The sequence below is a fragment of the Lepisma saccharinum genome, chromosome 27 (assembly GCF_977018435.1).
Source record: "Lepisma saccharinum chromosome 27, izLepSacc3.1, whole genome shotgun sequence".
Lineage (NCBI taxonomy): Eukaryota > Metazoa > Arthropoda > Insecta > Zygentoma > Lepismatidae > Lepisma > Lepisma saccharinum.
Window position 1 is genome coordinate 45151331 of NC_139255.1, and position 24224 is coordinate 45175554.

Genomic DNA, 24224 nt, shown 5'->3' on the forward strand with positions numbered 1-24224 from the left:
CCACGGTGCTTCGAGCGATTCCACAAGAAGCGTTTGCTGCCAGTTTCCAACCACTTTACAACCGATGTCAGACGTGTGTTGTAGCTAATGGTGATTACTTTGAAGGCCAGTAAAGGTATTTTGTTTGTAACTCTTGTTTCCTTTATTTACTGAGACCATTCACCGAACTTTTCAGACGCACCTTGTATTTGAATCCAATTTTCTTAAAAGCTTTTCAAGCACCTATATCTGAGTCTGTTGTAATCACACTTCCATGACATTTTGGTACTTTTCATCGATTTTTCCCTTTTCGCTTAACATTTGGTATGAATTTCCCTTCAATAGGGAAATTTCGCTTCATGTGGCAACACTGACACACCCTTCACTCTACATTTTCCTCCACATTAACCGAACCTCGCCTTGGAAAGGAACTTTTAAGATAATATTACTCGTCAAACTTTCGGTTTAGCACCCCCTGCCCACCCTCAACCACCCCCTTTAAACGACTAACTTTTAGCCTTCGATATTGATTCCACTTTTGGAGAGTTTCGTTGGTGCTCCGTGAATGGCGTTTGTTTATAAAGTTGGAAGACCTATCCTTCCTCTTCTTCTTCTCGAGGAGACCATCTTTGTTCATAAATCCTCTCGTTCGATAGGTGCTTGGTTGCGACGCGTATATCAAAGGAATTATGGGTAATTAACTGTTAAGGTAGAAGCGATGTTTGCGTAGAGACACCTGCAGATGGTGAAAGATAAAAGGCTTCTTCTCAGACAGACCGCTGTAGCTAGGCGATTGGCATATGTTGCATCCTTGCGTATAGAAAATGAAGTTAAGGGAGAACAGGGGGTGAATTGAAAATACTGGGTTATCGATTTGGGTATGGATAAAATAAAACATGAATAGAAACGTAAATGTGATAGTAGGAAAATTTTCGTGTTGGTGTGTTCGTGCGTGAAATATGGGAGTTTTGCTGTAGTGTGTTGGCAACAATGAAGTTTGGAGTGGTTCTTGATTTTCTTGACCAACATTTCAATCGTCGTTGGTGTGGCCGTTGGGGACCAATTGCTTGGCCACCCAACTCCACAGATTTAACCCCTCTCAGACTTCTTCGTGTGGGGTTTAAATACACTGTCTATTCACAGAAACCCACAGACATTGATGAATTGAAACTCAAAATCACACAGGCTTTCGTCAGAACACCCCAGAGACGTGGAATGAATTGAATCACCGTTATGAGTTGTGTAGAGTTCGCAATGGAGGCCATGTAGAAAACTGAAAACTGTACCAAACTGTTAGTAGTGTATAAAAATAAAAACTCCCACCTTTCAGTCTTTTGTATACATATATTTCAGGTAATTACATTTGACCAAAAAAATGTCACATCCATTTTATTCTATCCATACCCAAACTTATCACCCTGTACCTAGAGTGCGATACATGATAGAAGATGACATGAAGCTTGTATTTGAAGATAGAGATTTCTGCTGGTCTTGCAATAGTACAGATTCAAATGCTTTGTATTTTTATAAATAATAAACGCCTTTTTTACTGGCGGTTGACCTTGAGAGTTGTTAGATTTAGTTTACTTTACTTCACTTTTCTGCCACATTTAGATTATCGCGAAGATGAGGATGAAATTGATGAAGAGACACTCGCAAAGAACATCCGTGCTCAGGCCATGGTTCGAATGCGGGACCCCTGTCGTCGTAGAACACTGTGCGTTTGAGATATTTCTACCAACCAATTGCCCAAATGTGCTGGAATAAGTGGCAATTTCATTTGCACAGGTGACGTCATAATATGATCGGCTGTCCTGTAGCAACGTTGCTAAGTGTAATCCTGCCTTTGCTTTTCCTGTGTTCAATAAGCAAGGTCTTCCGGTCGTTACTTTTCCCCGCGCACACGAGAGTCTACTCGTAGCAGGACCCTTAAGCAACCCTCGCGTATATTGAGAGGAAAGTATAGGCTTGCAGTAGGTTTTGCAACGTGAAGTGTCTCCAATTCCCGTTTGGTGCTGCGATCAGCGTTCGGCACCTTAGGACACGAAGGTAGACGATGACAGACGAACGCAACTGAACCAATGTCCGATTCGTCATACTGCAACACAGCTCCTATGAACCCTGCCGCTATCTGGTGAGGAATTTATGAACTAACACTTGCTTCATGATTATGCTCAAAACACAATTGTATGCTGGTACCAAAATAATATACTCATTCTTGAAACTCCGGAGTTATTTTTTGGACACGCTGTGTATACATATATACCAGAATAGTTTTGCAACATTGCCAACTTAATCGATTGCTGACTTTCGTTATACAGAGTGATGCAAGAGTCAGGTTACATATGAAAACAAATACGTGCATACAAACATACACATGCTTAATGATCACAGTTACAGTACGTGTTCAATATGGACACTACCTGTGTGAATGCGTGCTTCTGTTCAACGCTCCTAGTTGCGTAAGATGTCTTCTAGTGTGTAGGTTTGGGGCGATTTGGAAGATGGCGCCTTTTGAGGTGCCCCATGCTCTTAATTTTCTTAGCGTGCACGGTGGCCTTTACGCGTCTTCACAAGTAGAAATCCCTGGGTGTTAGGTCTGGTGACCGCGGTGGCCAATCAACCTGACTTTTGCTTCACCCTGTATTGCTATCGTTGACAGATAGACGAATCTATCTAAATAATTAACATTGGTTACACATTGAACTTGTATGTTACCCCCCCCCCCCCGCCACGTCATTGCGCAACTAACAGTAACGACCCATCCTTATCCCAATTTCGTACCATCTCAGGGTAAAGAAAATATCAATATCCTCCCCCCCCGATTCCACATCCTCTCTTCCCAGCTGCCTAGGCCTCGTTATTTCACACTGTGAATATTATTTACCCTGTTCGATCGGGCAAACACAATCACCAGCCTGTCTTTTTTACCCCTGGACCCAATAATTTGAAGCTTATCAGCTACGCACACAAAATCGCGAGCCCTCCAATTGAAATCAATGTAGAATGAAAAGGACAGGGCCGCGGGAGGGTGTGGGAATAGGGGGATATTTACCTCAATATACAGCGTGGGTCTCGATAATGATGCGATGTCGGAAAATCTTTCGGGAAATAACACTGGAATAGCTAGATTGCACGACCTGATGTAAATATGATTGAAATTTTATTCTTCGAAAGGTTGCATGCTTAGAGTTATGACGTTAGAGCAACTATTGTGGCACCAGAGATAAATTTACAAACATTATCCTACTTAATGAAGTATATTTACAAAATTTACGTGGAAATCGAAACTGTTGGCGTGGCTAATGGCATGCCCGACACGTTATACGAGGCCCAGGAGCGTGTTTACAAAATCCACATGGAAATCGCAACTGTGAGCGTGGCTAATTGCAACAGCCAATAGTAGCGCGTTTCTTACATGACGCAATGATCCACAGACACGTCGGCTGCTACATGCACCCTGCAGGAAGTACGAGACCCAGGAGCTTGTTTACAAAATCCACATGGAAATCGCAACCGGGCTGTGCCTAATGACAACAGTCAATAGTAGCTCATTTCTTATGTGACGAAACGACAATGTCGGCTGATAGAAAAAGTGAACATGTATTTTAATGAGAATGGAGAACATGTTTATAGCTAGGCTTACCATACGTCCGGGATTAGCCCGGACAGTCCTGGCTTTCTAGTGCTGTCCGGGGTGATGTCCGGGATTGCAAAATGTCCGGGGTTTTGAGAATCTGAACATGAAAACAGATACCGGTATTGAATATTCACGACCAATTTTTAAGGCGTTTCAAAAGACTGATATTTCATGTACGAACATTTCTAAAATGGTTAAGTTTGTTATGTCTTTGCCTGGAACATCTGCTCCAGTTGAGAGAGTGTTTTCAATTATGGGGAATATTTGGTCAGCAGAAAGAGGTAGACTTCTAGTATCCACTGTGAAACATCTGCCGAATGTTAAAATTAATTCAGAAGTTTCATGTTGTGAATTTTATGATGTTATTAAAACAAGCAAGCCATTTCTGAAAAAAGTCATGTCTAGTGAAAAGTTCAACTGAGTCAACAGAACAGAGAACAGAGAGGCTTCCTAAACATCAGACAATGTATTATTCAATCAAGCATTTGAAAATTAATAGATTGATTTTAGAAAATAATGTTAATATTTTTTTCTTGTATAATTTATAGTTTAATGTTCCAATAAAATGTTAAAGGTTTTAAGAATACTTTGTAAAGAAAACTGAAATTCAGCAGCAACGAGTTGATCACAAATATGTCCTGGGTTGGACCCTAAACAATATGGAAAGCCTATTTATAGCATACATAGTTGAGGTGTCATTTTTAGTTAGTAAAGAACAAATAGTTGAACTTCCGATGATTCTTTATAGCCAAAGAGTTCCAGATTCATTTTTCGGCACGGTTCGGGTGCCGAACTATATTAAGAGTTGTACCATTAACATCGTTTTAATTTTTTAGATATAAGAAAACATCCGTTATTATAGATTTGGAGGCGTTGAATCAGAAAAATACATTTTTCATGATTGGTTCTTGTTTTCATGCTATGTGGTGAAATATAACAAAAAAATGCGTAGGGGCGACTTTGCACTGTTCCCTCACGTCAAGAACAGGCTAAAAGGGATACGGTTTTTCAACGAAGAGGACCTTATAAGGGCGGTGGAAGATAAATGCCATTCATATCTTGGTTATAAGAGTATATACTACAAAACCTTAGTTTACTAAAAATTACTAAACGTGGAAAAATATAAGCCTACAGACATTTAATTCATTCTAAATTGGGAAATATAACCAACTAGCTGATTGTCCGGCGTTGCCCGGGTATTTATTTATCCCAATCTTGTATTAAACAGGAAAATAATGAATTCTAACTATAGTGTAAAATGTAACTAATTTTAAATATGATCGTCAATGTCACCAATTAGCTTAGCGACTCCGAAAACTATGGATTCGACACTAATCTAGGTCATTTGTGGCATTTTATTTTTCACCCGCTCTCACCCCCCCCCCCCACCTGCCGATAGGTGATGAACTTGGAGTTGAACCGCATTGGGAGTGTCACGAAAACTATGGGTTCCATTCGCAACACAGCCTGAATGTTAGACAACCCGAGAAACACTATCGTTGTGCGGATTGCATAGTCACGGATGTCTGTCTGTGCGGAATTTAATATCGGTGGTTCTCGATTATTTTTACGTATCACTAGGGGTGCCAGGGGTGTCTTACCCACATAGTATTTCTTTCCAAGTTGCAAGTGATACGTGTACCAAGCTTGGTTGAAATTGTTCCAGGCGTTCGAGAGTTATGGCGGAACAAACAAATATACACCCCCACACACACATACATCCATTTTATATATATATATATATATATATATATATATATATATATATATATATATATGTATATGTATATGTATATGTGTGTGTGTGTGTATATATATATATATATATATATATAGTCTTTCATTTTTACCTCCCGAGAAGTCTGCAGATAATGCATTTTGCAGTCAGTGTTGCATTTTCTTCTGTAACTACTTTCATGATGAGTCGTACATGCATTGACAACCCACATAACTTTTGCTAATATGTGGGGAAGTGACATTGGTTCGAGTAACTGACGTATGCAGAATTTCTTCTCGTAGGGGGCTGGAATTGTAATGGTGATATTACATAGCACTTTAAAATATTGGATAATTACCGTTTATACCCTTCGTCTTAAAGGTTGTTCAGAGAAAAAAAATGTAATCGGAGGTCATTTTAAGGCATAGTTCCCACTTCGTTTTTTTTTCAGTTCCTTACTGCTTTCATTTGAAAATTTTGAATTTCTCGAAATTTCTGAAGAGGCTGTAACCCCATCAGCTTCCCTCTGCATGCGCCAGTGTGTCCAGCCGTAAAATGATCATACATCCTGTACTTTTGTTGTCGTGTAGGTTTTCCAGGAGGAGCCCTCAGTTTTACATGTGTGTCGCACATTATGTTCGTATGCTCTGTATGTTTCACTGTGCCTGTTATTTGGCGTGAACAGACTCGGCACCTCAAAATCTATAAAGTAAACCAAATGTAATTTTTGTAAAGAAACAAGAGGTTAAAATTACATATATGTATGTATGTGAATGATACATAGTGTATCTCAACGATGCAGTGCAGTTCCGTCCATTCAGGAAACACCTTCAATCACTTTCAAGGCATATAGACATACGAGTATAAATTCACCCTACCTTCAAATTGCCATATAAGTGGTAACATCTTCTTGGCCCTCCCTGTACATCAGTTATTCTTGCAAGCCATGGAAGATGCAATGATTGGATGTGAGGTATGTTTTAAGGAAGAAACCAAGACCACATAATTGCATAACCAACTGGGATGCAGCTTTAATAACTGTAGGGCATTCAACGGTGGAGAAAAGCAATGTGTGTAAGACCATTTTTGACGTCGACTGTACACGCCGAACTAAAACCGTCTCCCGGTATGTTGTTTTACCGTTTGATTGTTTCTCGGATCTGGCTAAATGCTTCCAGACCAAGCTCAGATCTGATTCCCTGATAAAGCACACCGCTCTTCTGTTTCAATTTGCGACAAGCCTCTTGGTAAACTCGCGGAATGAGGCGACGTGTCGCTTTCCTATTGGAGTTCTCGAGGCTACATTCACAGTTCTCAACCCAAATCCGCTTACGTTTTGTACACTGAGACAAAATAAAATAAAATTATTGTTCATAAGAACAAGAATCTACATCCAAACGCAAGCCGTATTGAGTTGCACCCCAATACACTTAAACTACTGGCTACATAAACCTCATAGATCTTTGGGGCCTCCCCGATGGCGCAGTGGTACTGTCATCGCCTTGTAATCAAGAGGTCCCGGGTTCGATACCCGGTGGGTACACATAGTGGTTCAAGTGGTACAAGGTACAGGCTTGAAGTATGGTCTTGGCGGAAGTGACGTCACCTAGTACAGTTCGTAAGCGCCAAGAACAGAAGCACGCAAGTGCACAGCTCGCAGTGCAGATGGTTGGTGACTAGGTCACGTGGTTTCCGCACTCGTTGTTCATTTGTTTATAATCACGAAGGTAGAAAGCCACCGACACAGGTTACGTTATGGGCCAGCAGGTTATTGGTTATAGTTCTTCTAATGTGTGGAAATGTATGTGTACAAACATTTGAAAATGCTATGTAATTTCTATGCTGAAAAATAAGTGTTATAACGCGACGATAACAACGAGTACTCAGTTTTATCTCCTGACCGTATTTGGCGCTGCAGTCGAAGTGCAATTCGAAAGACAACACTTCCAGTCCACGACTTGAAGACCGCACTGCAAGACCATACTCGGAGGATGCTCGCTTCAAGTACGGTCTTGCACCCTTCGGACACGGCCTTACTGTGCGTAAAGTGGACTTAAAACACCAAATAAATCAATCAACCAATCATAGATCTTTGCTCCGAATGGTCCCTCCTGAATGCAGTTAGTTTGTAGCTAAGACAAGCTCTGATTTGCGGATATCGTTCTTTGATCGGAGATTCTCGCAGGGCATTACGAGTGAGGTTTACCTTTGTTTACCTCAGCCACGAAGGCCAAGTATACATACGCCCATATTTCTGTCCTTTCCCTTAACTTCCGCTCGCAGTTAACTTAGTGGTACAGCCAACGGCAAAGATAATAGTAGGCACATTGCCCATCACTAATTTAATTCTTTTCTATTCTGCATCCTGTGTTGTTTTAAGAAATGGAATTCTGTTTATGCAAATCAAATGTTATACTCTGCTTATTCACGTTCTTGTTTGAATTCATGATCATCATATTCTGGGACACAGACTTGGGGAAAATGGCGATGGACAATTTGCATACCATTTCTGCCGTTGGGTGTACCAACACTATCATCAAATATTCAACACTGGCGCCAAGTTGCACCTGGTTTCAGCTTTAGAAACCGCTGCTTGTTCGTCATCGGCGGATTTTGAAATTCGCACGAAACATGCTGAAACACTCTGTACAATAGCCACGCAGCTCTGATTTGCGGATGTCGCCCTTAGGCTTAATTCGCTTTAGTTTCTCCCAAGTATTTCTTGTTAGCAGCCAGTGAGGCGGCGCGTAATCTTGCGGAAGTGACGTGCGGTTACCGCCGCGTCACGTGCCGAGTCCTACGTTTCGTTTCGCTTCTCTGGTGTTTTCCTCCCCTCCCCCCCCCTCCGGCTTAAGAGACCGGGAGAGGAAAATTAGCCGGGAGAAGAAAATTACAACACGTAAGCAATTGCTTAAGAACAGGCATCGCCGGCTTCTGGAAGCTTATTACAAGGTTAAATGGTAGCAGAGGGTAAGCAGATTTTTTTCGGGTGTAAAAGTAAATTTCTCACCAAAACGACGATATACGGGGCTTTTGTCACAAAAAGTATGACAGCGTGTTATGGAAGTTTGGAGAGGGTGCATAAATTACTAAAATGATATTTCCCTCTAGTAAATTGCTGTAAATGACAAGACTTTCCACGGGTTGAGGAGGTATCCAAAAATCATCAACGGTGTCAGTATGGAATTTGGCTATGTTTTCAGTAATTTCCTTTAACCTTTAGACCGCCGCGGCTTTTGCGATTTTTAAATTTTTACTTGTTTCGGAAAAACGTTATATCTCTGTGACTATTTGAGCAATCTACTTCGGGTAACTTTTGTTTTGCAGCTAGAACATCAGGGCATGCAAGCGTGTAGGAATCAAAACGCCAAAGACAATAAGATAATAATAACAGTACATACCCCACTCCAAATCGACAAAACACAAGCACGACGCGCGATAATCCACAGCTGTGCGCGTCATATTGTATGTTCCACAACGGAAGAAAGGAACCAAAGCAATTACTCGTAATGTAAAAAATCGAAGTTATTTTCGTGTAAAAAGCATAATGGCACCTTGAACTATGTTCCGCAATACACAATTCGTAAGTACGAACCATGCGAAACACACAATATCCGATTTTAATGTGTCTCCGATATATCAGCCATTTACCATGTATTAAAATAATAAGGGTTGTCTATATGTATTGACTAAACTTTAAATAAGTACACAATTTAATGTTAGCATATGTATTTTCTTATTTTATCTCGCTCCATGTTGCATATGTGTAAAACATATCTTGTACATGAAAGTTATACATGTTATATGTACAAAAATATAATTATCTTCGGAATGCATTTATCATTCATTTTCTACCATTCAAAATAGTTTCTGTGTTTCTTTTCCATTATTAGCTAATGTGAAATTGAACGTGTTGAAAAAATATTTCAAATCCATTGTTAAAAACAAATGCTTTAGCATCGACTTCTTCACCCTCTTTGACTAATTTATCAGGATAAAAACGTCTTTGATACTACTACTACAACTAGTAATAATAATATTATTATTATTATTATTATTATTATTATCGGCACTTTTATCTTGGTACTTGCCCCCCCCCCTCTCAAAGACAAAAATTCGTGGTTGCGCCTCTGATTGTTACCAGTCCCGATTAACCTATCTGTACATACAGTTGACTTGGAACAAATTTTGACACACATTCACACACATATATACGCGTGGGAGGGGTGGAGGGGAGAGAAAGAATATATATAGAAATTGGGGAATCACACCATTGTCCCTACCTTCTTAGGTCTTTAGTGAAATTTTCGAAACCTGTAGGATTCCCATAGAAAATTAATTTTGAAAATTGTTATTTTTCAAATTACTGATACAAACGCGGAACAAATGGAAGCACATTTTCGGTTGATTTCATTATCAAAAAACTTTCTTAACTTTCATTTCAAATGAACTCGGAATATGTTCTGCAGTTTCAGACGTATCAGAAATTTTAAGATTTCTTACAATCTATTTCACACAGATACTATACTGAAAATTGAAAGAATGTTTTCTCCAAAATATGAATGATGCTTCCTGATTTTGCACTTCTGGAGAAAATCATCTACCAGTGGTAACTATTAACTAACTAACTCTCTAGCCTTCTTAAACCCGAAGGTTCATGGCTGCAGCAACACAGGCCTTCCATCTGTCCCTATCTTGAGCAAGATCTATATACTCTTTTCTATCTCTACCGATTTCCTTTAGGTCCATCTCAACGTTGTCCCTCCATCTTCGTCTTGGCCTTCCTACAGGTCTCTTACCATCAAGTTCCCCAACAAGAATCCTGTAAACTCCTCTTTCCTCTCCCATTCGTGCCACATGGCCTGCCCACCTAAGTCTTCTTGATTTAATTATTCTAATAATATCTGGACATGAATACAAATGATGTAGTTCTAAATTATGTAACCTTCTCCACTCACCTGTCTCCTCATCCCTTTTAGGTCCAAATATTTTCCTAAGGATCTCATTTTCAAATACTCTCAAATTATGTTCCTCTCTCAATGTAAGGGACCAAGTTTCACACCCATATAATACTACAGGCAAAATTACGGTTTTGTATATTTTAACTTTTAGTTTCTTAGATATTAAACGAGAAGACAAAAGTTTATGAAGAGAGAAGTAATATGCATTTCCTGAATTAAACCTACTTTTTATTTCCTCTTTAATATAATTTACACTTGTTAATATTACTCCTAAGAATTTGAATTTGGAAACTGGTTCAAACGAGTTGTTATGAATAATTAAATTTTGATTATTACCTAACACTTGATTTCGGCCTGTAATCATATATTTAGTTATCTCTTTGTTAACTTCCAAACCTATCTCTTTAGCAGTTTTGAAATATATTTTAGCATTATTCTTAATTGTATTTATATCATCCGCTAATTAGTCTACATCATCAGCATATGCTAACAACAATTTAGTTTTAGTCCTTCTTTAGTTTCTTTTACCTTCCTAACAGCATATTCTAAGGCAAAATTAAAGAGCAATGGAGATAATGCATCTCCTTGTTTTAACCCATCATGAATTGTAAATTTGCCAGACACATTAATACCCACACGAATTTTACTTTCTGTTTCACCGGTGCATACTTTTATCATACTAACAAGCTTCTTAGGTATTCCAAACTCTACCAATGGTAACTATTTGCTAGTCAAATTTTCAGTTGGTACAATTCGAATTGGTGTCTTTAGTGGGTACTCTGCTGTTAAGTTTATTGCGACAAAAGATCAATTATTTTAATATGAAATGATTACAACTACAAATCATTCCATTGCCGAACCCAAGCCAATACTTCTCCACGTCCATTCATACAATCGCCCCTATTGAATTTCGTGCTGCATCCAATGTAGGCCATATATTCATCTTTCCTGGAATAACACTGTTAGATATATTTGCCGAAATCGGCACCTTCTGAAATTATTTGTGCAAATAACACGAGGAAATTGAATTTCAAAGACATAATTTCGCACTTTTTGTTGAAGCGAAGTATTCTGTAGAGTTCATAAACTTCAACCTGCTTTTCATCACACGGTCCTTTGACAAAGTATCGTAAACACTGGCGATGAGATTCTATTTGCGTAAACACTCAGGTACCAGGTCGATGCACAGAACAGCAGGAGAGCGGAAAAAGCACAGGTGTGTGCTGATAAAGGCTGCCGTACAAAATGGCGTGCTGCTGACGGGGAGAGATTTGAACAATATTTATGCAAGTGTCGACTCTGATCTTGCGTGTGATTTGCTTTCATTCGCAGTAAAGCCTGCGGATGGAGAAAACCGGTTGGGAACCAAGGAACCAGAACTTCCGGATCGGTTACTGGGTCGTCTATTCTCTGCTTGATCCATCAATACGAGAAACCTGGTTGATATTATTAAATTCCCAGAGGCTGAGGTCGTGTCCGAAAGATGCAAGACCGTACTTGACTTTCTACTTCCACGATTTCAAACAAGTGAGCAGCAAGCGAAAGAGTCTAATAAACGAGCGTGTATTGCCGCGTACTGCACGGTGCAGGCTCGATTACTCATTTCATTAGCGCGTTCGAACTGCACTAGATGGCGCCACTTCCGACAAGACAGTACTTCAAGATTTTTGGATCTTTCGAACACGGTCTGAAATCTCCATGCATATGGCAAAGATTAATGTTATAGAGCGTAATTAATGGCGTGAGAAAATACTTCTTGTTTGTACGTTGTCATGGCAATGTAGTGTGAAAATGTACAGTCACCCGCAATAAAAGTGGGACACCAGATCCTGAAATACTCGTTTCTATGCTAGACGACGTGTGTGTTGCCTACGTCTATGGCGGTGGTAGATGTTGGCATTGGAAGTTTGCTAATAAAATCCACTTATCGTTTTAGAGTTAGGCAACACACACAACACTTTGCTGGGAAGCCAGTATTTCAAGATCTAGCTGTCCCACGTTTATTGCTTAATGACTGTATCCGGTTTCCGAGGATCAAAGTACCCTAAGTTTATGAACCTGGAGTGCTGGACTTCCTCCATTCATTCTTCCATCATATAGAAAACTACAGACACAAGTACACGCCAACAGAGGAAGGCTAGATCTCAGTCGACAAGCCTCTCTGTTGTTGTTTTTTTCATTAAACAGGAGGAGGGATGGAGCACGGTAGTTTAACCTTAGCACACTGGTTACACATTTCTTTGTAGAGGCGCAGGGATGCAGTCGGTAGGGTGCCACGCTGGAGACCAGGAGTACAGGAATACGTCTCTGGTGTTCACCTAGCCTCCGATAAATTGGCACCTGGGCACCCTGGGAGTGAGTGTAAAAGCGGTCGGAGCGCGAAACTGTTCACATCCACTGTTCATAACCTTTAAAAGAACCTGCAGACTTCTGGCATGGAAATTCCCGCTTCGGTTCCACACGATTTTCTATAGTGGGCGTTAAACCATTTGATTTCAATAGAAGCAGACAGCAGAAGTTCTGTCGGCGCGTTTCTCCGTCTCAGTGTGCGGATATGCTTAAACCGCTAGACAACCAAGGAAGTATGTTGACGAACTTTTACCTCGACACTTCCCGCCCCTTTCCTCTTCCCGAAAAGTGTTTGCAGCGACTGGAAACAGCCAGAAAGCTGTTACATTCAGCCCGCCAAATCGCTGAAAACATAGGAAACGAATCCGTGTTTGAAAGATGATCTGGATTGTAAGAGAAAGGGAAGAAAATAATAGCATTGCATTCTGTGTTTATCGCATATTCATTCCTTTCTTCTCAAATGTTAACGACTTTCTGACAAATACTCTCTTATTGGGGGTGGGGGGAGTGATCTCAAAAGTAAAGACCCATAAGGCCCCATACTGAACATTTCCTGTACATTTTCAGATGTATATTTATGAGAATACATCCTGTAGAGCGGGCAACCTGCTTCACAGTACTGTTAAGCGGGTTGCAGTGTAATCAGGCGCTGAAAATTATCTGGAGCTGTCATCTCTCCACATCAAAAACGCAATATGCGTGATATTTGTTCTATTACATCTTGCAAGAAGACTTGAGGATGTAGCTTCCTCACTCTTCCTAAGAACTCTCAGTTTTGTCCCGGAGTATTTCAACTTCTAATGCGAATATTGCTATTTCTTTCTGCAAGTTTTGAAGCAATTAGCTTGTTCACCCCGATTTAGGTGAACAAGTTGGTCTATTTCACTTTTGTATGCCACCTTTGGCCGGCCTCCGTGGCGGAATCGTTAGCACAGCGCCAGGGGGCCGGGTTCGAATCCGGCCTGGTCATGGATCTTCCTTGTGAGTGTCCCTTCATGAATTTCATCATATCATCACTCATCCTTAACTTCGCGATTAGCCAACACTAGCGGGAGAGCCAAGTAAAATGAACCACACCAATTGAATATCTTAATAAGCATATGCCAACTTATACGTATTTCGTTATCATAATATCATAATATTTTATATACGACGGTTAAGTGGTTGTATTGATGTATTTTTTTAAAATTCTGCTGTTTGTGTATGTAAATAGCTACTCAAAACATTAATTGCATGTAAAATGTGATTTGATTTAGCTAACTTTACTTCGCTTCTCTGCCACTTTAGGCTAATTTCGAGGTTGAGTGATGATATGATGAAACTGATGAAGGGACATGCCGTGTGTGACGCTGCATGTGTAAACTGTACAGTTAATAAGACCTTTGGAAAAGCAAATGTGATTGTAGTAACATATTGTGTTTATATTTTACATATGGAGCTGGAATAAAATGTTTCGTGGCATTTTGGTGTTAAATAAATAATGTTAGATTATGCGGTGCATATCTTTTAAAATCAAATCTAAACCTTCATCAGTGCAATCTGAGCATGTTTGAATATACAACAGAAGGATTAAAAGGCGACGAGGAAAATACGAGAATCTGGAGAAGACTTTGGAAGAAGGCTCCGAAAGATATGTGAAGAATGTGGATATGATGAGTTTTTACCTATTGCATTGTTTGACACATTTGTGAGCGGGTCAAGGTGTGATGTTATTAGTAGGGAAAGGATTTTAAGGTGCAGCACCATCCCAAATATATGGCTGTTTTAATACCGACCCTTTGAGATATGTATTCTAGGACATGAAATCAAGTAAATTGAACACACTTGTTGCACCTTTTCGTGAGATTAGCACATGTATTCCCTTTGTACCCCCTCTTTAATGCTTCAGCACCTTTTTTAATGTTTTGTTAAGAAATTGAACAGAAAAATAAATGATTTTTACTCTTCTTGAGCAGATACATAAAATCCTACAGTCTCATTTTGTAGAGCAGAACGAGGGCTATGAAATGGTATAATATAATCATTGCAGCCCCTATAGTTCCCAAGATAATGTAGAAAAACCTACTCGACAGAATCACAGTTCTCTATGCGGTACGAAGGGCCTCCCCGATGGCGTAGTGGTAACGTCTCCGCCTTGTAGTCAAGGAGTTCCGGATTCGATACACGGTGAAGGCACATAGTGGTTCGGATCCCACTTTAAACTGTAGGTCCATGTCCGATTAATCTTACTGTGCATAATGTGTACTTAAAACACCAACTCAATCAATCAATCAGTCCGCGCGCATTATACCGGGTGCGTCAAAAAATGTATACACACTTTGAACTGTCGTAGAAAATTTAATTTCCAACTTACAAGGTTAAATTTCTGGGAAAGGAACGGCTACAGTCCAATTTGAAAGATAAGTGCACTTCCTGGTCAAACTGAATTTTCCAAATGGTGGTTAAAGTAAATGTTCAAAATGTTGGCCTTCAGCTTCGATACATTTCTGAGCAAGGGTCACGTGAGAGTGGTGTAAGTGTGCTACGCATTCTGAAGAAAGGCAAGTTGCGTGTGTACATTCCAAGGCTGGTGCAACAGCTAAGTGACGACGACCCAGATCGCAGGGTACGATTTTGTGAATGGGTTCAGGAGATGGTTACACGTGAACCGGGATTTGTGGGTAGCATTGTTTGGGCGGATGAAGCACAATTCAAACTTAATGGAATTGTCAATAGGCATAATTGTGTGTACTGGGCTGAAGATAATATACACATTACTGTTGAAAAGGTTGCGAATTTGCCTGGTTCACCTTAAAATCCTTTGACTAGTTATTAGGAAGAAAATAATATCCGATTACATGAAGGAGTTTCAGAAAGCTTTTGAGTTTGCTAAACAAATTGAAAAGCTCGAAATGAAGGATTATTGCCTTGAAATGAATCTACAACAGACAATGAATATTAAGTGCAAGAAGCATGTAGAAGATTGTTATTAGAAATATGCACTTTACTTTGCAAGGTGAGTACTGAGGAAAAATACTTCCGAGAACCGAACGGCACCTCATCGAGGAACCGCATGTGGCTCGCGAGTCGCGGGTTACCCACACCAATCTCCAAGCGGAATCCGGCACAAGGGCTCTCGAAGTTCTCAACTCCACCTTACGAGAAGGCAGGAGAAGTCCCGCAACTTCTGCAGCGCGTTGCCATGGATACCGAACGGATCACGTGACCTCGTCTGCTCGCTCGTGTGTGAGATAATTAATCCGCCACTCGAGGAACTTTTAAACTCGGAACACTTTTTTTGTGCGTGTGAAATAAAATATAAAAGACAAGTAACATGAGAAAGTAAGTTTTTTCAGAGAAACGAAAAAATTATACACCTCTACTTCGCATCTTCGTTAGCGGTTAATTCGCAGCTTCAACAGAAACGTCTGCTTCCAAACGAAACTGCTTGTTTGTTTTTGTCTCGTTACCAACTTTGATAACTAAGCAACCTTTCCAAACTTTGGTTCGGGAAATGTGGATTCCAAAACAAATATAACTAACTAATGGAACGAGTACAGAATAACGACCTCTACTGAATTAAGTGACTGCAATATTATTGAACGTCTCAAGCTGGTTTCAGCAAGATTTTCTTAAAACTAAAATGATCAAATTTGTCTTTGGCTCTCAGTTGTACCCAATGTCAGTGTAATGGGAACTAGCCACGTCCGGAAAAGACACCTCAAAACTGATTGGTTAATGTTATTAATAAGCCCCTGGTGATTATGTAACCAAAATATGTACAGTCAGCGGCAATAAAGAATGGGACACGTAGATCTTGAAATACTCGCTTTCTTGCAGGCGTTATACACCGATGAGCCATTACATTATGACCACCTACTTAATGAGGTATTATATTATGTTAGCAATCCCATGGGTAGCAGTGTTCTGTGAAACGTTTCCTTGGTTATCATTGTTGTAAACGTGGGCGATTTCTTCACAGTAGCTCTGCGGTCGCTCCGAACGATGCACGACAGCCTTCGCTGGCCTCTGGCATCAATGAGCCGCTGTCGACACACGGCTGGACGACGTGTCGTTGTTTGCCCATCATTGCACCACTTTCGATACGTGCTCGCGACAGCGGCACGAGAGCAGCCAACCAGCCTCGCCGTTACAGAGATGCTGGTACCAAGGTGCCGTGCCGTTTCAGAGATGCTGGTACCAAGGTGTCGTGCCATCACAATTTGACCTATATCAAAGTGGGATAGATCGGCATTTTACCTATTCTGATGCCGGATCAGGGGCGTATATTCAGGGCTATCTAGGCTATCTGCGAAGCCCAGACTCAGTGACCAAAATACAGAAAAAAATATCTATCAGAAATGTGCATAAAATTGTTCATTTCAATAAGAAGATGAACCTGATTTCTTAGGAGTTGGAAACATTGCCCGCTTTCTTTGAATTCGCGAGGCTGCTGGCGGACAACTTCACGGAGTGACGGGCGAACGTGACAGAGCTATCTTAAGGATCATCCGATCAGTGTTGCAAACCAATTTTTCCCAACATGTAATTTCCCCAGGAACGGCAAATTGTGGAACCAAACCGTTAGAGGAGAGTAACAGGGTTACATATAGCTCGTAAATTCCCTCTGAACTTCCTCAACAGTTTGGATCAATGTTTCAAACCAATTTTTTCCAGCATGTAATTTTCCCAGGAACGGTGAATTTTGAAGCCAAATTATCGCAGGCAAGCGGAAAGTCTGGCATATGGCAGGACATCATTGAATGCTTGCAGACGAGTTGAAAAAGAGGTCGTTGACCTTCAAGCAACTAGAGTTACAATGGGGAGGAGAAAATTGTTGGCTCATGGGAAATGGTTTATGAGTGAATCTAAAAATTACCGATATGACAAGGACCAGTTCTAGTCTAGATCGTGTCAAATGGTCTTTAAGGGTTCCTTGGTGCGTGGAATTTATTTAGAGGCAGCGTGTGAATACAGTAGTGAGTGGAATGTATTTTTGTGAATGATATGTGCTGTGTTGTGTAGTGATCTGAAATAAGGTCATAATTAACAAGTTGTCTATTCGGCTTACGTATGACGATAAGCTCCAAATCGCTGTGGATTTTTATTTTATGTCCACTTTATGCACAGATAAGCTAATGAGGATCGGACCTACAGTTAAAGTGGTATCCGAACCACCGTGTATCGAACCCGGGACCCCTTAGTTTCAAGGCAACGATGTTACCACTGTGCCAACAAGGTGGCTCTGATCTTCAAATCGAGAAAATAGATAGGTAGAAGTTTGATATTTATTCTCGTATGTAGGCCTACGTAAATATATCACAATATGGGCCTCTTAATTACGCAAATAAGAATGAAATTCTTAAATTCTTTTTCATATTTTATTTATGAGGTATATATTTTTAATTACAATGCCACATCACTTCAAACATCCCACCCCAAATGAGCTTTAAAAAAAAAACATTCCTAGCAGCAATTTTTTGTACATTCGAACACTACAACATGGTGCGATAGCCCAGGTTTTTAACCCAGTATACGCCACTGTGCCGGAGACACTACTAACAGCAGTGATGTGCGTCTACGCGTAAACAACGATAGTCTACATTCTACACGTAGACTATTGTATACACGTAGATTACGTAATCTATATAAACATCATGGCGAAAGGTGATAACTTAGCAAAGGGCGCCGTGGAATTAAAAGAAAATTATACTGTGTATCAGTTGCTGATGTGTGAGGAGAACTTATCATACTCTTTCTTCCAAATTCGAACAATTTCTCACCTAGGAAGAAACCTAATATATTAAATATTATAGTGTTTTATGGGGGAAATACCACTTTTACATCACGACTGCCATCTGTTGCTGTATTTTGCATACTATTTATCTTCTTCCATAGTTGAGTAGAAGAGAAGAGAAATTTTGTTGTAAATTGGATTATTTTCATTTCGTTAGTAACAATATAGTTGAAAGTTTCACTTTCCTTTCATGAAACCCTTGAAAATTAATTTTAATGCACTTTAGATTGTTTACGTAGTCTATGTAAACTACAACCCAATGTAATATAAGCGTAGATTACGTGTACACAACGCATGTAGACGTAAACTTATAGCCTACGGCACATCACTGACTAACAGTGAGCCTGTAGACCTTCCCAATATATACCATGCTACCAGCGTGTCACGTGTTACTCTCCGTACTCCAGGCGCGCTTAATGTTCCCAAGTCGTGGTGTTCATAATGTAATGGCTGATCGGTGTATGTGTTGCCCCACTTTGCAAGAAGATCTGGTGCTTTTATGATCGCTAGACTCGAAGAGCGATATGAATGCGGCTGAACTTGACAAGTCCGCTCAAAGATAGAGGGAGATACATTTCCGCTGTTGCCACCTACTCACCGTTCGGGATTCTCGCCAGCTCTTAAAAAAACAAAAAAACAGCGGCGTACATTCGAACAATTGTAAATTGCCGCTGCACGGCTTTGTTGCAACAATCGATACCAATCCTGAACGAGTATTGTCAGAAAGCTTTAGACAATCGTATTGTGCTGTAAATTAAACGTGTAGAATCTTGAAAGTAAGTGAAAAAAATGAAAATATTTTATTGACCATTATTGTATAGAGAAACGTTTCTCTTGTGAGCCGATTTTTATTAAATGAGATTTGAAATAACTTTCAGTGAGAAAGTTACAAAAAGCTCCAAATTTTAAGTTCGTATAATATTTACACCGATATGTTATTTGTTTACTGAGAAAACGAGAGAAGAACTTGATTCATTCTTTCGCGGCGGGGCAAATGCAACTTTCTTCTCCGCAGATACCATGCGCCGGTCTTGTGGCACTCGCAATAACAAAACAACTGCCTGGCATGCATAATATGAACTGAAAAGAAAAATTAAAATGCGATTTACTTACATAACGCTCATTTCGTACTGCTGTCAACCTTGTCACTTGATTCAAGTTCTTCGGTATCCGTGTCTTGCAAATTTATAATTGCATATATAATATTACGCAATACCCCTTTATCAAAATCGTCCAAGTACGTATCATTCTTTCGCCGATTACGGCGTTTGCCAGGCGAGCGAAAAGAAACCGACCCTGTATCACCGATCGACGACCTGGCTTCCTTCGCAATCGTCTGAGCTGTACGCAGACCTATCCCACATGCAGCCGCTGTACGCTTCTGACATTTGGCAACACTGATCCATGGCGAACACGAGGCACTGTCTGCACTGCGAGATTCACTTTGGAAGACCTGATACACTTTGTACACCATATCTCACGCTTGTTTGTGTAACACACGACGCTTCTGTAGCCATCTTGCACACGTATGTTGACAAATGTTTGTGAACACACCAGTGATGTGCAGTACACTATAAGTTTACGTCTACGTGCGTTGTCTACACGTAATCTACGCGTAGATTACATTGGGTTTTGAGTTTGAGTTGGTGCTTTAAGTCCACTTTATGCACAGTAAGGCTAATCGGGACTGGACCTACAGTTTAAAGTGGGATCCGAACCACTTGTGCCTCCACCGGGTATCGAACCCGGGACCCCTTGATTACAAGGCTAGATTACATTGGGTTGTAGTTTACATAGACTTCGTAGACAATTTAAAGTGTATTAAAATTAATTTTCAAGGGTTTCATGAAAGAAAAGTGACATTTTCAACTATATTGGTTCCTAACGAAATGAAAAGAATCCTATTTACAATAAATTTCTCTTCTCTTCTATTATCAACTATGGAAGAAGATAAATAGTATGCAAAAAACAACAACAGATGGCAGTCGTGAGGCAAAAGTGGTCTTTTCCCCATAAAACACTAGAATATTTCCTATATTGGGTTTCTTTCTAGGTGAGAAATTGTTCGACTTCAGAGGAAAGAGTATGAAAAGTTCTCCTCGCACATCAGCAACTGATACGCAGTATAATTTTCTTCTAATTCCACGGCGCCCTTTACTAAGTTATCACCTTTCGCCATGTTGTTTACATAGATTACGTCATCTACATGTGTAAAATAGTCTACTGGATCACACTGAAGAAACACGAACAGTTACAACGTAAACCGAACCGATTCTTACCGCTCGAAAAACAAAAGAACGACAACGCGCGTTTTCCACGGCAGTCTGTATCTCCTCCTTGTGCTACTGCCATCGAGGCTTGTTCAAGGTCAGCCGCTTTCATATGGTAGCTCCTTGACTCTAGTACTTGGTATGAAGGTAGATGGAGTTGTCGGAGTGGTGGCGCTGTATGCTCCTACTCAAGTCATTTCAGTTACCGTGGAGCGTTGATAAGTCATGCATATTGCCTTTGCTTTGGATATATTTATTAAAAAAGTAACGAATCCACTGAATACTCGGAGAAAATTTAATGAACGATCTCTTCACTGTAAACAAGTGACGATTTCTGTAAATTCGGGATCATAGGCCCGTATTTTATAGTTATATTGTTGCCGTAAATTCAGAATGCTCCGTTTCGATGCAAAGCAATTTCCTGGCACCAGAACTCCACAGTACCACGAGCGTGGTGGTAGACTCCAAGTACTTCAATGGCAGTTATCAACATAATTTTTACAGAACGTCTTTCCTGCGATTGCGACATTTCGCGGCCACCTCGATCGCCAGATCACTTCGTCTGCAGCATATTCCTTTTGGGGGGTTTATCAAAAGCATGTTTTACATTGAGAAACCCCGAGCATTTTGAAGGTACGATTCGTGGCGAATTTAACACCATTTCCCCAGCAATGATGCAGGGAGTTCTTCAGAGCTTCACGGACTGCATAGCAAATACGACAATCTTTTGGACCTAAATGTTGTTCGCTGACATCTCATCTTTCACTTTTGTAAATGGCACATAATGTCTGTATTGAAGGTTCCAATACAATACTTTCTATCAATTCACATCCTGTAGAAGAGTGGTTCTCAAACTTTTTTTTCATTGTACCCTTTAGTCGTAATTAAACGTTTAATGTAGCCCCACCATAGGTTTTTCTCGAATGATTTTGGGTATTTTTTGGCTGCGTGATTAGTGGGGCGTTTCTGATATGTTGGAGACGTGTATCAGCAATAGAGTAAAATGACATTCGGGCTGTATGTGGAAGGATGGAAAAAAAATAAACATTAGAATCCTACGTTTATTATTTTAGTGGGTGTTTCTAGGTTTACAATATTTATGATTAGTTACAAAAAATTAGAATGTGGAACACATGGTTGTTAACAAGCATAAAAGAAACTTTAACTTTCATATATTTTCCCAGAGTTATTGAAAAAAGTCAAGAACAAAAATAAGTTTGTAAACAAACGATCAAGCACAATTTTGGGGTTTCTATTGTAAATCCTCAAAGTTTCTAGTGAGAAGGATATGGCTGCAAAGCATGACACAGATCCTTGATGCTAGTTGTGCACTTGAAACTTCCAAGCAGTGATGTGCGTCTACGCGTAAACAACGATAGTCTACGTTCTACATGTAGACTATTTTATACACATAGATTACGTAATCTATGTAAACAACATGGCGAAAGGTGATAACTTAGCAAAGGGCGCCGTGGAATTAAAAGAAAATTGTACTGCGTATCAGTTGCTGATGTGTGAAGAGAACTTTTCATACCCTTTCTTCCAAATTCGAACAATTTCTCACCTAGTAAGAAACGTAATATAGGAAATATTATAGTGTTTTATGGGGAAAAGACCACTCTTACCTCACGACTGCCATCTGTTGTTGTTTTTTGCATACTATTTATCTTCTTCCATAGTTGATGATAGAAGAGAAGAGAAATTTTGTTGTAAATAGGATTCTTTTCATTTCGTTAAGAACCAATATAGTTGAAAATGTCACTTTCCTTTCATGAAACCCTTGAAAATTAATTTTAATGCACTTTAGATTATCTACGTAGTCTATGTAAACTACAACCCAATGCAATCTACGCGTAAATTACGTGTAGATAACGCATTTAAGAGTAAACGTATAGTCTACGGCACATCACTGCTTCCAAGTCAAGACTTGACTCCAAATTAAGTCTATTGTAGATTTCGAACGAGTATTTTATTTCAAGACACACGAAACAATGATAAGAGTGTCAGTGACAAAATCAGACTTATTTTCCTTTTGTGAAAGCTATGAAGTCTGAAACAATGAAGTCTGCTCTACAAGCCTCTAGCAGAAATGTTGTCGACATTTCTCTACCGAGCAGACCGCGTACCTCTTTGAGGTTCTTCATGTGCCCCCCCCCGGGGTACGCGTACCACAGTTTGAGAACCATTGCTGTAGAAGTTATAATTGAAATATGCACATGGATGTCCGCAGGAATTTTTCCAGGGAGGGACAAGGTAGGTATTTTTTCAGGGGGGCAAACAAGGCACATTTTCCCGATTGATAGTGTTGTTCCCTCAAAAAACATTGCTTAAATTTGAATTTACCATGTTCGTGCAATAATGAACACATATTATTGTGGCTGACATGAAATTATATGTATGAAATATATAATTTTTGGTTGACTTTCATTTTTCAGGGGGGAGGGCACGCTCCCCTTGCCCCCCTTCAGGACGCACATGAATATGCATGTAAAAATATGTTACCCGCACAATGAAACATGTGGGCTAATAATAGCTTTCATATTCTACTCTATTCACTGTTGCCAGAACCAGGAGGAATTATTTGAAAAATATCGAAATAATGAAGCTCAGAGTAAGTTATGCTTTCTGGCGTGGGATTTTCATGACTCTGCCTTTGATTACAAAGCGACAGCGCTACCACTACACCCTCAGGAAGGGGGGGCAACTAGTGGCGTGCCAAGGATTTTCAAGAAGGGGTGGTTGTCTTTGGTTTTTAGTAGTCAGCCCTAATTTCCCCATTTTTCAGTTTAATGTTTTCTTTGTACGGAAAACTGAGCCAAAGGGAGGGGGCATAACACCCAGCAACCCTAATTGAGCACGTCATTGTAACTGAACGCACAGTAATGCCCTACCGCCGCTTGGAAACAGAGTACAGATTAGATCCCAGAATAATAAAGGCAGACCCAACGTGCTCTTGTTCAACGAGAGCTGCCAGCGTGACGTCAGGATGCCAAGACTTCTGCAAAGTCACGGTGCACAATATTGTTCCACAATTATCATCTCCCCTTTACTTACGTAACGATTCCGCGAAGACTTCGGCCAATTTAGATCCCCCTGGGTCTATTTCTCACTCGACATGTGAACAGCAGGACGTCGAAAGTAGTGATTTACTCCCGAGCGTGTCTCTTTCCAGGAAGTGAATCCAGCCGTTGTCTTTCACTCTGCTCGAAGGCCGAGGCAATTTTTTTTGGGTTCGTGCTCTCAGCAGTTGCGGTCGAATATCCTTTTTATTTCGGCCTTCGGGTAGCGCTATGCATTAAATAAACTCCTATCAAGATCTGTCAGTAACAGGAGCAGAAGAAGGCGGCCAAGTTCGAGGAATCGAGATGCTGGATGTCCGGGAGGGGAAAGGGATAGCGGGATTGTGGGGCGGAGTGGGGAGAATGTAAATGAGAGGATGAAGTATGTATACACAACACAGAATGATGAAGCTGGAGAGAGAGAGAGAGAGAGAGAGAGAGAGAGAGAGAGAGAGAGAGAGAGAGAGAGAGAG

The 24224-nt window shown here is 40.2% G+C and overlaps 1 protein-coding gene across 1 annotated transcript in view; it reads left to right on the forward strand.

The window, feature by feature from the left end:
• LOC145980451 (uncharacterized) overlaps nt 1–24224 on the forward strand; it is a 359637-nt gene that overhangs the window by 29584 nt on the left and 305829 nt on the right. The gene's annotated exons all lie outside the window — the stretch shown is intronic.